Raw genomic sequence first — 14,006 nt, forward strand, 5'->3', positions numbered from 1 at the left:
TAGGAAATACCTACAGCTAACATCATACTCAATATGCAAAATCTAAAATGTTTTCCTTAAAATCAAAAAGAAAACAGGGATGTCTGCTTCACCACTCTTATTCAACATAGTGCTGGAAGTCATAGCCACAGTGATCAGACAAGAAGAAATAAAAGACATCCAAATTGAAAAAGAGGAAGTAAAATTTTCATTATTCACATGACATGATATTTTATATAGAAAAACCTAAAGAACTCACCAAAAAATGACTAGATTTAATAAATGAATTTGGGAAAGAAGCAGGATACAAAATTAATATCCAGAAATAGGTGGCATTTTTATATACTAATAATGAACTCTCAGAAAGAGAAACCAAAAAAAACACAATCCTATTGCAACATCTACACTAATAAAAAAGAAACATGGTAATTAGCGTACGACCGCTACCCTTCCCATTGGCTAATCAGCATATCCTTATGCAAATTAACTGTCAGCCAAGATGGCGGCCGGCAGCCATGCACTGAAGCAAACAGGGAGGCTTGCTTGCTCCAGTGATGGCTGACTCCAACGTTCCCCGCCTGCCGCTGCCGGCCTCTGAGCTGGCAGTTTGAAACTTTGTAACAAATATAGAAGCTAAACAAAACCCCAGAAACCAGCTTTCAGTCAGCCGGGCTTCAGCCAGCCTGACCGCAACATTGTATCAAATACAGAAGGAAAAACAAAGGCCAGAAACCGGCTTTCAGCAGCGAGGCCTCAGAGCTAAAGCTGGCCCAGAATAAAAAAAAGAAAAAAGAAAAAAAGGAGCGGTTGGGAGCTTCAATCACCCGCCAGCCTGAAAACGGCCCTCAGCCTCTTAGCCAGACTGGCCAGGCACCCCAGTGGGGACCCCCACCCTGAAGGAGGTGTGACCAGATGCAAACAGCCATCATCCCCTCATCCAGGCTGGCCAGGCACCCCAGTGGGGACCCCCACCCTGATCCAGGACACCCTTCAGGGCAAACCAGCCGGCCCCCACCCGTGCACCAGGCCTCTATCCTATATAGTAAAAGGGCAATATGCCTCCCGGCACCGGGATCAGCATGACAGGGGGCAGTGCCCAAACCCCCTGATCGCCCTGCAGCTCTGTGTGTGACAGGGGGCGGGGCCACAACCTCCCTATCCACCCTGCTCTGTTTGTGACAGGGGAAGGCGCCCCAACCCCCTGATCAGCCCTGCTCTGTGCCTGATAGGGGGGAGCTCCCCAATCCCCTGATCACCCTGCGGCTCTGTGTGTGACAGGGGGGAGCTCCCCAATCCCCTGATCACCCTGCGGCTCTGTGTGTGACAGGGGGGAACTCCCCAATCCCCTGATCGCCCTGCGGCTCTGTGTTTGACAGGGTGCGGCGCACCAACCCCCTGATCGGCCCTGCTCTGTGTGTGACAGGGTGTGGTGTCCCAACCCCCCCCCTCCCCCCCACGGGCCCTGCTCTGTGTGTGACAGGGTAGAGCCATAACCTTTCCATCAGTCCTGCCCTGAGTGTGACAGTGGCGGTGCCCCAACCCCCTGATCGGCCCTGCTCTGTGGGTGATAGAGGGTGGCGCCCCAATCCCCCTCCACGGGCCTTGCTCTGTGTGTGACAGGATAGAGCCATAACCTCCCCATTGGCCCTGCCCTGAGTGTGACAGGGTGCAGCGCCCCAACCCCCTGATCCGCCCTGCTCTGTGTGTGACAGGGGGCAGTGCCCCAACTCCCCTATCGGCCCTACTCTGTGAGTGACAGGGGGGAGCTCCTCAACCCCCTGATCGACCCTGCTCTGTGTGTGACAGGGTACAGAGCCCCAACCCCCCGGATGGGCCCTGCTCTGTGAGTGACAGGGGGCAGCGCCCCAACCCCCTGATTGGTCCTGCTCTGTGCGTGACAGGGGGTGGCACTGCAACTTCCCCATCGACCCTGCCTTGAGTGTGACAGGGGGCGGTGCCCCAACCCCCCAATCGGCCCTACCCTGAGCGTGACTGAGGGTGGCATGGCAACCTCCCGATCTGCCCTGCTCTGTGCATGACAGGGGGCGGCGCCCCAACTTCCCAATCGGCCCTGCTCTGAGCCCGACCAGGGGCTGCACCTAGGGATTGGGCGTGCCCTCTGCCACCCGGGAGCAGGCCTAAGCCAGCAGGTCGTTATCTCCCGAGGGGTCCCAGACTGCGAGAGGGCACAGGCCGGGCTGGGGGACCCCCCCCCAGTGCACAAATTTTTGTGCACCGGGCCTCTAGTAATAAATAAGGTACCTAGGAATAAACTTAATCAAGGAGATAAACTACCTATGCACAGAAAACTATGGGTCACTGAAAAAAAATAGTGGAAGACACAGACAAGTAGAAGTATATACCATGTACATGGATTGAAAGAATTAACATCATTAAAATTTCCATACTACACAAAGCAATGTATAAATTCCATGAAATCCCTATGGAATTTATACTAATGGCATATTTTTACAGATACAGGACAAATATTTCAAAAATTTATATGGAACCAAAAAGATCCCAAATAGCTATAGCAATCTTCAGAAAGAAGAACAAAGTTGAAGGAATCACAATACTGGATATCAAACTATACTGCAAAGCCATTGTAATCAAAACAGCTTGGTACTGGCACAAGAAGAGGCATATAGAGCAATGGAACAGAACAGAAAACCCAGCTGTCAACCCACACCTCTATGGTCAATTAATATTTGACAAAGGAGGCAAGAGCATACAATGGAGTCAAGTTAACATCTATACTAATAAAATGGTAATATGCTAATTAAACCAGATGTCTTCCGGACATCCATCCGGAAAGCCACAGTGGCTGCGAGGGCTGGCAGCACGGGAGAGGCCATGCCGCGAAGAGGGCCCTTCCCCCGATTGCCCCACCAGTTGCCCCACAGATCGACCCTGATCGTAGGCCAGGCCTAGGGACCCTACCCATGCACAAATTTCGTGCATCGGGCCTCAAGTGCTGATATAAAAAAGAAAGAACTCTTACCATTTGCAACAGCATGGATGGACTGGAGAGCATTATGCTAAGCCAGCGGTTCTCAACCTGTGGGTCGCGACCCCTTTGGCGGTCGAATGACGCTTTCACAGGGGTCACCTAAGACCATCCTGCATATCAGATATTTACATTATGATTCATAACAGTAGCAACATTACAGTTATGAAGTAGTAACGAAAATAATATTATGGTTGGGTCACAACATGAGGAACTGTATTTAAAGGGCCAGAAGGTTGAGAACCACTGTGCTAAGTGAAATAAGCCATTTGGAGAAAGATAAATATCACATGATCTCACTCATTTGTGGGATATAATGGACAACATAAACTGTTGAATAAAATATATGCAGATACACAGAAGCATCAAATAGACCGTCCAACCTCAGAGGGAAGGGAGGAGAGGCTGGGAGGGGGTGGGTGAGAGATTAACCAAAGGACTTGTATGCATGCATATAAGCATAACCAAAGGACACAGACAGTAGGGAGGCGAGGGCACGTGCTGGGGGGTGGGAGCGGCTGGGGTGAGTCCATCTCTAACTTCTCTGTGACCTCACATACCATACTTCCCATGCTTACTCTTCCCATCACATTGAAACATCCTGGGCATCCTCTAGCCTCAGGGCCTCAGCAAATTGCTCCCACACATGTCTGCCTGTCTCTTTCCCTGACTTCCTTTTGGCCTTCCCTTAAAATGTCACCTCCCCACTGACCTTCCCTGGCCAACCTCCTGTACGCTCTGTCCCTGTCGCTTACATTGCTCCTCTTTAGCATTTGTAACTACCTAACCTTTATAATATTTAAGTTTTTAACCTGTTTTCCAGCTGTAAATTCCAAATGGGGCAGGGATTTTGTTGTTGTTGCCCCTGTCCCCGCACCCCCCTAATTGTGACTGCTGTATTCTCGTCCCCTAGGACAATTTCTGGCAATGAGTGGATACTTAATAAAAATTTCTTGATTGTACACATGATGGGAAGATAGTAACCAGAGGTCTTAGGTCTCCCAGTTTCCTCAACTATAAATCTGAGTTATTGCTATTGCCTTGTCGGCCTCCAGTTGTTTCCAGAAGAGGATGCTGGACCAAGAACCAAATCCCACGGGGATCAGCGAGGTCGGCGAGCGGCTCACACCTGAGGCTTGCACTTCCCAGAAATACCCCAGGGGCAGCGGAGGCGCCTTGGTCCACACCGGCAGCAACACACACCGCCGCACACGCCATACCGGGTCCCCGGGGACTAATCGGCCCGCCCCGCCCTGCCCCGCGCACTTCCGGTCCCGCCCCGCCTGGCCCGCTCCCCGCTCCCAGCTCCCCGCTCCCCGCTCCCCGCTCCGCCCGGCTCCTGGTTTGGCCTGCGGTCCCGGCGCCGAGGACCAGGGGGCGGCGCCCGGCGGCCCGGAGAAGCGCAGCATCTGGACCTTCCGACACAAAGAGCGGCGGGCGGACGCGGGTGGGAGCCGCGCGCCTGCCCAGTGCCCTTGGGCCGCGTCCCAGGCACCCGCGCGCGGGCGGAGACGGTGCGTCCCCCGCTGCCCAGGTGAGCGGGGTCGGGGCGGCCTGCGGAGCGCACGTGCGGGCCGGGACCGGGGTGCGGGCCGGACCGGGCGCTCCTCTGTGGGAGCCGCGGAGCCTGGAAGTCAGCAGGTGGGACGCAAGTGTAGGTGCCCGCGACCCTGGACGGAGCGGAGACGGGTGAAAACGTGCGGTTCTCCTGCCCCGCGTCCCTCACCGCGGCGCTCGGGGCTGCCGCCGCGTGGGGTCCGCGTCTTCCCCTCGCTGCGGGTATGGGGGCTGCAGGCTCGGCCAGGGGGACCTGGCGCCCCGCGTTTCCCGTCGCCGCCGAGGGCCGGGGTGGCCCTGCGGGAGGCGGCTGCTTGGCCGGCCCTTCTGAGCCGGGTCCTTCCATACGGCCGCTTCCCAAGTGTCGGTGCCCCTTTGAGCAGAGTTTGCAGCGTCCCGGCTCCTTTGCTGGAGCGGGCGTTCAACTCCCGGCGTGCGACCCGGGTTGGGGATGGGGATGGGGATGGGGCGGAGCCGGTGTTTTCACGGGGAGCGTGGAGGGTGGCCGACTGGGGAGAGACGGGGGAGAGCCGTGGCCTAGGAGGGTGACTGCAGCCTCTTTGCCCCCCAGATGCGCCGCCGCCGCCGGTGACCAGTCCTCCTTTGCCCATCCCGCCCCTGCCAACTCCAGTCCTTCAGGCTCCCGGGTCACCCCCAATCCTCAGACAAGTCGAATTATTCGATAGAATCATCTCCTGTAAATAAGATTGCGTTCCACCATAGAATAACTTTTTAGGATGTACCTGTTTCCTTTTCTTGTGTTAGGAGTTTGCACTTGGAAAACGATTTGAACTAAGAAGCCACTGTCTGGGGCGGAAAAGTCCGTTTTATCTATTGTACTAGAGTTGTTTGGCAGAATCGCCCCTTTCCTCACCTCAGAGGCTGCAGGAGTCTTCTCAATCTCTTTAGATGTTTCATTGGCATAAATATGCCCCGGGGCGTTGTTAGGTGCTCCCTGTAGGTCTGTGTTTACACAGGATGGAAGTGCAGAAGGGTCATTTGGTGGTTCCTTTCTGCTCTAGGAGACTTAGGCCAAGTTATGGAACAGGGAGGCAGGGGCGGGGGGTCCGCGGGAGAACTGTGATGGCCTGGAGAAGCTCAGAGGCCCCACCACCAACACCGTTAATAGGAGGGAAGCGTATGAGTTGATGGTAGTTGGTGGTGACTTTCTTCTTAGAGGCTTTTACTGTGGATTCCAGGTTTTATACATTGGACCTTGAATACTTTTAAAAGAAGAAGATTTAAAAAAACGAATGATAGTTAAAACTGGGCTATTAAAACAACACTATCAGCAGCCTCACAATTTCAATAGCTTTGTGCAAGAGTGTGTGTGTGTGTATGTATATATATATATATGTATTTGTATATATATATATATTTAAGAGTATGTGTATATTAAAAGAGAAATGCTAAGGCAGTTAGAGAAGCAGACTACCACCGTGGTGCCCCTGTTGTTTGATGTACAAATCATCTAGTGGTTTAAAATATTACAAATTTGCCGAAGCCGGTTTGGCTCAGTGGATGGAGCGTCCGCCTGCGGACTGGGGGGTCCCAGGTTCGATTCCGGTCAAGGGCATGTACCTGGGTTGCGGGCACATCCCCAGTGGGAGATGTGCAGGGGGCAGCTGGTCGATGTTTCTCTCTCATCGATGTTTCTGGCTCTCTGTCTCTCTCCCTTCCTCTCTGTAGAGAATCAATAGAATATATTTAAAAAAAAAAAAAATTACAAATTTAACTGGCCTATATTGGCAAACCAAAGCTGTTTTGCCACAAAGGTGTATGTGTTTAATTATAGTTTGTATTCAATAAAAATTAGAGGATAATCATTTTGTAGGATGAGAAAATAGCCTTTTCCAAAGACCTTGAACTTCAGATAACATTTAATACCATCAGATTAGAAAGAGAACACTTTATAGAGGAAAAGTTAGGCTTTAAATTTTTTTTTAAATGAAGAGTTTATATAAACTTTGATGAAATACTGTTTTCCCTAAATCATTTCCCTCCGATGGGGTGAAAGGACAGTCATTTGCTAACAGCATTTGTAAATCCCTAGTGTTAGTGCATCTTTTGTTCTGAGTCCTTAAGAATGCTTGGTGGTGGACAATAGAGTAACAAAAGAATTGTAAAGTATATTAACCATAAATATCCAAGGTATTTAGATCTTGCCCTTTTATGGTGATTGACTTTGTATACTAGTTTTTTATTTTATTTTTTCTTTGAAGATGAAACGTGTGACGTTTGAGACTTGGGGCATCTGAGAGGTCCTTCTGATCACATTCTTTCTACTTTGGACACTTAGGTTTGGTTTTGCCATAAACAGGTGGTTGCTAGATATCTTTTCTTCCCTGGCTCAAGAAAAGTCTAGAAAAAGGAGCCAAAACGCAGTGTCCTGGCCTCCCTCCTGACTAGAGGGAATGGCGCCCTCCAGCCTGGAAAGGCATTTCCAGGGCCATGTCCTCTTCCTTGTTCTCCAATTCCATGGTCATTCCGTAATGAATGGCAGTGGCCATAACTGCACTCTAGATTTGGGTTTAGCTTAGTCCTTGGTTTCAAGTACAAATTAGGAATTCAGGCTCAAGGCCAGAGATTTTGTTATTCACAAGCAAGAGGCCAAAACTTTGGGTCAGACTACCTGGAGCTATTTGGAGGGTGGGGTTAGCAGAAGGTTTTTGCTTCCCCATCTTTGGGATAAAGTTGAGCCTCCTGGTGAGAGTTCCCCGCCAAAGGATTCTGACTGTTGTCTGAACCATGGGTAGAGATACTTACGGAGCATGTTCTCTATTTTTATCTTCTTTTCACAAAAGTTGGAGCATGCCTCTGGTGCTGCCTATTTTTTGTCTCTCTCAATCCTGGATTGTCCTCTAGGCTTTAGGGATAAAATGACTTCTAGCTTCTCAGTCTGATTCACAGTCTGCCTTCAGTTGAAATCATTTGTTTGTCAAATAAACCAAAGTCCTCCAGGTAACTGTGATGCACTCAAACTTGAGAAGCTTTGGCATATGCCAGTTTTTGTGCGTTGACTGTTATTTTGTATTTCATTAGGCAAAACTGACAAATCTTTTTGTGTTATGAGAAACATGTTTAATTCAGTTACCGTATTTGGAGATCTGCTTTGTTTACTAAGTTAAGATTTTGGGGTGTTGGAGTTTCTCAGAATGCTCATCATTTATTGTTGTTGTTAAAGATCTGAAAGGAAATCATTCTCCACAGTTTCTAGATTTTCAAGGTTCCAGTAAGGAATTTCACATTTGTGGGTGTCCATCAGTTAGTATGTTTTTAGCTGCCAGTGATGGAATATCTAGTCTCAGATTAAACAAATAGAGAGGTCCTGGAAGGAAAACCCAGGGCTTCAGGATGGATGGTTTCCCTGGCTGACCCAGTGGTTGGGAGCCCGAAATCACTCCGCTTCTGCATAGTGTCAGATTGGTGGCAGCTGTCTCACTCACAGGTGGAATGAGAGGGAGGTTTGGCTTTTGTAGCTCTCCCTTTAAAAAAAAACATTTTTCAAGTATAGTTGACATGCAGTATTGAATTAGTTTCAGGTGTACAGCATAGTGATTAAATATTTACATGACTATTGGGGAAGTGATCTCCCCAATAAGTCTCGTACCCATCTGACACTATTGCAATATGATTGACTATATTCTTATGCTGTACTTTGCATCCCCGTGACTATTTTTATAAGTGGCAATTTGTACCTCTTGATCCCTTTCACCTTTTCACCCATTCCCTCCTCAACTTCTCATCCATCTGGTGACCATCAGTTTGTTCTCTGTACCTATGAGTTTATTTGTTTTGATTGTTCTTTTTTTTTTCTTTCGGATTCCTTATATAGGTGAAATGATAGGGTATTTGTCTTTATCTTATTTTACTTAGCATAATACCTTCTGCATTCATCCATGTTGTTGCAAATGGTAAAATTTCATTCCTTTTATGGCTGAGGAATATTCCATTGTATGTGTGCCCCATATTATCTTTATCATTCATCTATCGATGGACATCTAGGTTACTTCTATATCTTGGCTATCCTATCTAATAAAAGACAAAAAGGGTAATTGACCGTACCTTTGCTACGCTTCCCATTGGCTAATCAGCACCATATGCAAATTAACTGCCATCAAAGATGACGGCTAATTTGCATACTGCAGGCAGGGCTGGCCAGCGCCAGACGCCATCCGGGCCCCATGTGCGTCCCTGGGTGGCCGGGCTTAGGCGGTGTGATCGCGTCACCTAAGCCCCGCTCCCAGCCAGGACCCCCATGTGCCGCCTAAGCCCCTGCCGCCTAAGCCCCACCCCCAGCTGGGACCCCCCATGTGCTGCCTAAGCCCCGCTGCCAGCTGGGACCCTATGGCGATCCCAGAGCAGGCAAGTGCGGAGGGCGGACCGCCCCCAGCTGGGACCCCATGGCGATCCCAGAGCAGGAAAGTTTCCCACAGGCAGCACCCAGCAGGGCCTGCCCCCGGTCTCTGCAGTGATCCGGTGATCCATGAGCAGGAAAGTGCAGCCTGCAGGCAGCACCCCACCCTGGCCACAGCTCAAGGGAGAGAAAAACACGCAGTGGAGGCCACACACACACACACACACACACAGCGCCTGCTCTGAGCCTCCAATGCGGCTGGGGGCAGGCCCCCAGTGGACACATACACACACACACACACACACACACACACACGATGCCTGCTCCAAGCCTCTACTGCCAGACTGTAGCCGTCAGTAGGACATCCACTGAGGGCTCCCGGACTGTGAGAGGGGCAGGCTGGGCTGAGGGAACCCCACTCCCCAGTGCACGAATTTCGTGCACCAGGCCTCTAGTCTATATATAAAAGACTAACATGCAAAGTGTCCCCTTGGGAATTCGACCAGGAGATTGCTTGCTATGATGTGCGCTGACCACCAGGGGGTGGCATGGAACATGGTGGGTGACCAGCCGTGGTGGTTGTGGTGGTGGTGGGGCACTGAGGGAGTGAGGTAAGGAGGAGGCAGGGAGCCGGGGAGGCACGGAACCTGATGGGCCCTGATCGCCGGCCTAGGGACGCTACTCGTTCCAGAATTTCATGCACCAGGCCTCTAGTTATAAATAAGGCTACTGTTATGCCCAGATTTCAAGATCCCCAAGAAACCACATCAGGGAGCCAGCCAATCCGATGCAAAAGCATAAGAATCTGTATTTCAAGCTAGCTTGAGCTCCCCGTCCACCAGACTCACCGACACAATGGAAAGCCAAGTGGCTGAGAGAGAGAACCCCGCATAGAGACAGGTTTTAAAGGGGGGGTTGGAGTAAGGGGAGGAGAAAGGACTGTGCTTTGCCGATTGGCCAGGCGCAAGTCGATGTCTTGTTCCTGGGTGTGGCTAGCAGAGTCTTAGACTTCCGGGAAGAAGCTCCTTGCCAAGCACGTGGCCAAGGTAAGATGGAGGACGTAGCCCTTACCCTGGGGCAAGATGGAGGGCGTAGCTTTTACCCTGGGGCAAGGTGGAGGGCCTAGCCCTCGCCCTTTCAGCTACAAGAACATAAGGGTGCATATATCTTTTTGAGTTAATGTTTTGGATTTCTTCAGGTTAATACCCAGAAGTGGAATTACTGGGTCATATGGTAGTTCTATTTTTAATTTTTTTGAGGAACCCCCCATACTGTTTTCCATAGTGGATACACCAGTCTGCATTCCCACCAACAGTGCATGAGGGTACTTTTTTCTATATATCCTCACCAGCACTTTTTGTTTATTGATTTATTGATGATAGCCATTCTGACAGGTGTGAGGTGATAATCTCATTGCAGTTTTAATTTGCATTTCTCTGATGATTAGTGACATTGAGCATCTTTTCATATGTGTTGACCATCTGTATGTCCTCTTTGGAGAAGTGTTTATTCAGGTCCTCTGCCCATTTTGTAATTGGATTGTTTGCTTTTTTGGTGTTAATATGTATGAGTTCTTTATACATTTTGGATATTAACCCCTTAGCGAATATATTCTCCCATTCAGTAGGTTATTTATTTATTTATTTATTTATTTTTGTTTCCTTTTTACTTTGATGATAGTTTCCTTTGCTGTGCAAAAATACTTTAGTTTGATGTACTCCCATTTTTTATTTTTCTTTTGTTTCCCTTGCTCAAGGATACATATCCAAAAAATATTACAAAGAGTAATGTCAAAAAGTTTGCTGCCTATGTTTACTTCTAGAAGTTTTATAGTGTTAGGTCTTCCATTTAAGTCTTTTATTCATTATGAAGTTTTTTTTTTTTGTATATGGAGTGGTCTAGTATCATTTTGCATATGTCTATCCAGTTTTCCTAACACCTTTTATTGAAGCGTCTGTCTTCATCCCATTGTATAGTCTTGCCTCCTCTGTCATAGATTAATTGTGTATGTAGGCATGGGTTTATTTCTAGGCTCTCTGTTTCATTCCATTGATCTAGATGTCCATTTTTATGCCAGCACCATACTGTTTTGATTATCATAGTCTTGTGGTATAATTTGATATAAGATAATATAATAAATTAACTTTGTTCTTTTTTCCCAATATTGCTTTTGCTTTTTGGGGTCTTTTGTGGATCTGTATGAATTTTAAGATTATTTTTTCTAGCCCTGTGAAATATACCATTGATATTTTGGTAGATTTTGCATTGACTATGTAGATTGCATTGGGTAGTATAGACATTCTGATGATGTTAATTCTTCCTTTGCATGAGTATGGAATATCTTTCCATTTATTTGTATCTTCAGTTTCTTTCTTCAGTGTTTTATAGTTTTTTGAGTACAGGTCTTTTACCTCCTTGGTTAGATTTATTCTTTTTCATGCATTTGTAAATGGCATTGTTTTCTTAATTTCTCTTCCTGATAGTTCATTATTGGTGTATAAAAATTAAACCAATTTCTGAATCTTAATTTTGTGTCATGCAACTTTACTGAATTCATTAATTCGGGTGTGTGTGTTTTTGTGGAATATTTAGGGTTTCTATATATGGTATCATGTTATCTGCAAATAATAAATTTTACTTCTTTCAAATTTAGATGCCTTTGCTTTTAAAAAACAATCTGATTGCAGTGGCTACGACTTCCAATACTATGTTGAATAAAATTGGCAAAAGTGGAATTCTGGTCTTGTTTCTTCTTTTATCTTGGCAAGTCCCAAGACTGCTGACTTCTTTGTTCAGTGTATAAGATAAATTGTCCCTCTGCTTCTCCCCTCCCCCTCCTCCTGCCCTAGCAGCTCTCTTTCCTGCCTAACATTCCCCACTCAAGTGATACTATCCAAATGCTTTTGGGGTTTTTGTTATTTGTCCCCCAGACATCATCTGTCCTTGGGTTCAACTGGCACAAATGGCATTAATTGAGTTTTTGTTCTCTATTTTCCCAGGCCATGGTGATTCAAGCTATGTGTTCTCTGGTTAAGGAGGAGAGGTATAAACCATTTGTTCTCAAGTGTCCTTGGTTGGGGAAGATAACGTCTTGGAATTTACAAGCTGGCTGCAAGCTGCCCAAACTGTTTGGCCTGTTTAATTTTCTTGTCTCAGTTTCCCCATTCCACATGCCCAGGGATTCCCTAGTTTCTTACTATCCTGCCACAGATTAGAGAGTAGTATTGCCTCAGTGCCATATTTTGATCATTGTACTGTGACTGTGTCCTTGAATTTAGTAAATACATACTGAAGTATTTAGGGATAAGAGGGCACAAAGTCTGAAACTTAGGGAAAGAAGGGGAGAGAAAGAGGAGAGAAAATGATAAAATAGACATGATAAGTGGGTCAAAATGAAACAGTTCATTGGAGAAACTAGCTGGGTAAAGGGTATTCAAGAATCCTTCATACTGTTCTTACAACTTTTCTATAAATTTGAAATTTTTTTCAGAATAAAAATTTACAAAAACAAATGTCCACCCTATATTCACTGCAATCTAAATACCTCCTACCAATAAAAAAAGCTCACTGTATTTCATCTATTCTAAGGTGCATGTTTTTTTGTCATCTTATAAACATCTTCGAATTTGGGATACATTTTAAAATTAGTGCTGTCTTGGCATTGTGTCAGAGTTTGACAGCAGTTTTTCTTTTTTAGTCATTTGTTTTAGAATCAGTGGCATCTTGGGTTTATGAAATGTGGTATTTTCTTTGGCTTTGTTGTCCGAAGAGGTGGTCACGGTGGTGGTGGGGCAGACAGATCTTTGAGCAGCTTCATCTATAAAAATGTTCAGTCCCTCATGCTCACATCTATGCTACAGACCAGATATCCAGCTCCCTTTGCTCATCCCCACCGCCATGCCTCATAGATATCTCAAACTCAACATATTCTAGACTGAATTTCTATATTTACCTCCATCAGCACCAAAATGCTCTTCCTCTGTGTTTCCTGTCTCAGGTGAAACCTGATTTTTAGCGAGTGATGGTTCCAGAATGTCCTTGTCGAAGGAGTATAGGAAACTGTGCCGGTTTTCATAAGGGAGATGGGGTGGTGTTACCGGACTAATGAGGTCTATCAAAGTCCAATAACACATGAACAGGAGTTTGCAGCAAAGAAAGTAAGGGTTTATTTTTAGGAAGTGGTCCTTGCTTGGAGACACAGGGAGGCTAATGCTAAAGGCCTGGGTCCTGGATGACTTCCAGGGGATGAGTTATATAGGGGAAAAAACAGCATCGCTTCATCTGGTTGCTTCACTTTTGATATTTGTAGGGACCAGGAACAGGCACGTTTTATAGAACTCGTGGTGGCCTGATTCTCCTGGCTCACCAGCCACTGCAGTGTCTGAAACTTCTGTCGTAGTGTATCAAGTCTCATTAGATCTTGAACACCACTCTGTCAGATTGGAAATGGTTCTTTCCTAAGTATTTTTAGTACTTTCTAGTCCCATTTGACTCAGAGGAAACTGCATCAGCCCAGGATTGTAATATATTATTACAATTTATTTTGTTTGGCATGGACTTCAACTAACTGTAATAGCAAAACACAGCGATTTCCCCATGGCCTAGTTTCTTGGACTGCCTTATTTTATCTACATTTAAGATGATTAATTCTAGGCAATTCTGAATGTGCTTTTTAGAACCATTGAGTTCTTGGTGTTGACACTGACCTTCACATGGGCTCATCCTTTAGAAGTAGAAAACCCAAATATTCAGTACCTTTTTGGAATCTGTGGACTTTTAAATATACTATAGTGAGAGTTAAGAAGACTAACAGTGTGTGATGTGCCTTTTGGCTCCTATTTGCATGTCTGGAATTCAGATGAAATTTGGGATAATAATGAGAAAGGAGTGAATTGTTCTTATAGTTTTCTAAATATATGTTATAGGCTGTGCCACTTTATTCTTTCTTTCTTTTTAAGTATATTTTTATTGATTTCAGAGAGGAAGGGAGAGGGAGAGACAGAAACATCAATGATGAGAGAGAATCATCGATCAGCTGCCACCTTCCCTTTTCCCCCTTGGGGATTGAGCTTGCAACCCGGGCATGTTCCTTGACCAGGAATTGAA

The 14,006-nt window shown here is 46.7% G+C and overlaps 1 protein-coding gene across 1 annotated transcript in view; it reads left to right on the top strand.

The window, feature by feature from the left end:
* Positions 1-4,303: 4,303 nt before the first annotated feature.
* The window catches only part of NINL (ninein like), a 108,174-nt gene continuing 98,471 nt past the window's right edge, over positions 4,304-14,006 (top strand). Inside the window, exon 1 of the mRNA XM_070419797.1 lies at positions 4,304-4,520. The gene's annotated coding sequence lies outside the window, so the exon portion shown is untranslated. The remainder of the gene's footprint in view (positions 4,521-14,006) is intronic.

This window comes from Myotis yumanensis, unplaced genomic scaffold, assembly GCF_028538775.1.
Source record: "Myotis yumanensis isolate MYYU_CA2020_CCGP unplaced genomic scaffold, mMyoYum1.0.hap1 SCAF_7, whole genome shotgun sequence".
Lineage (NCBI taxonomy): Eukaryota > Metazoa > Chordata > Mammalia > Chiroptera > Vespertilionidae > Myotis > Myotis yumanensis.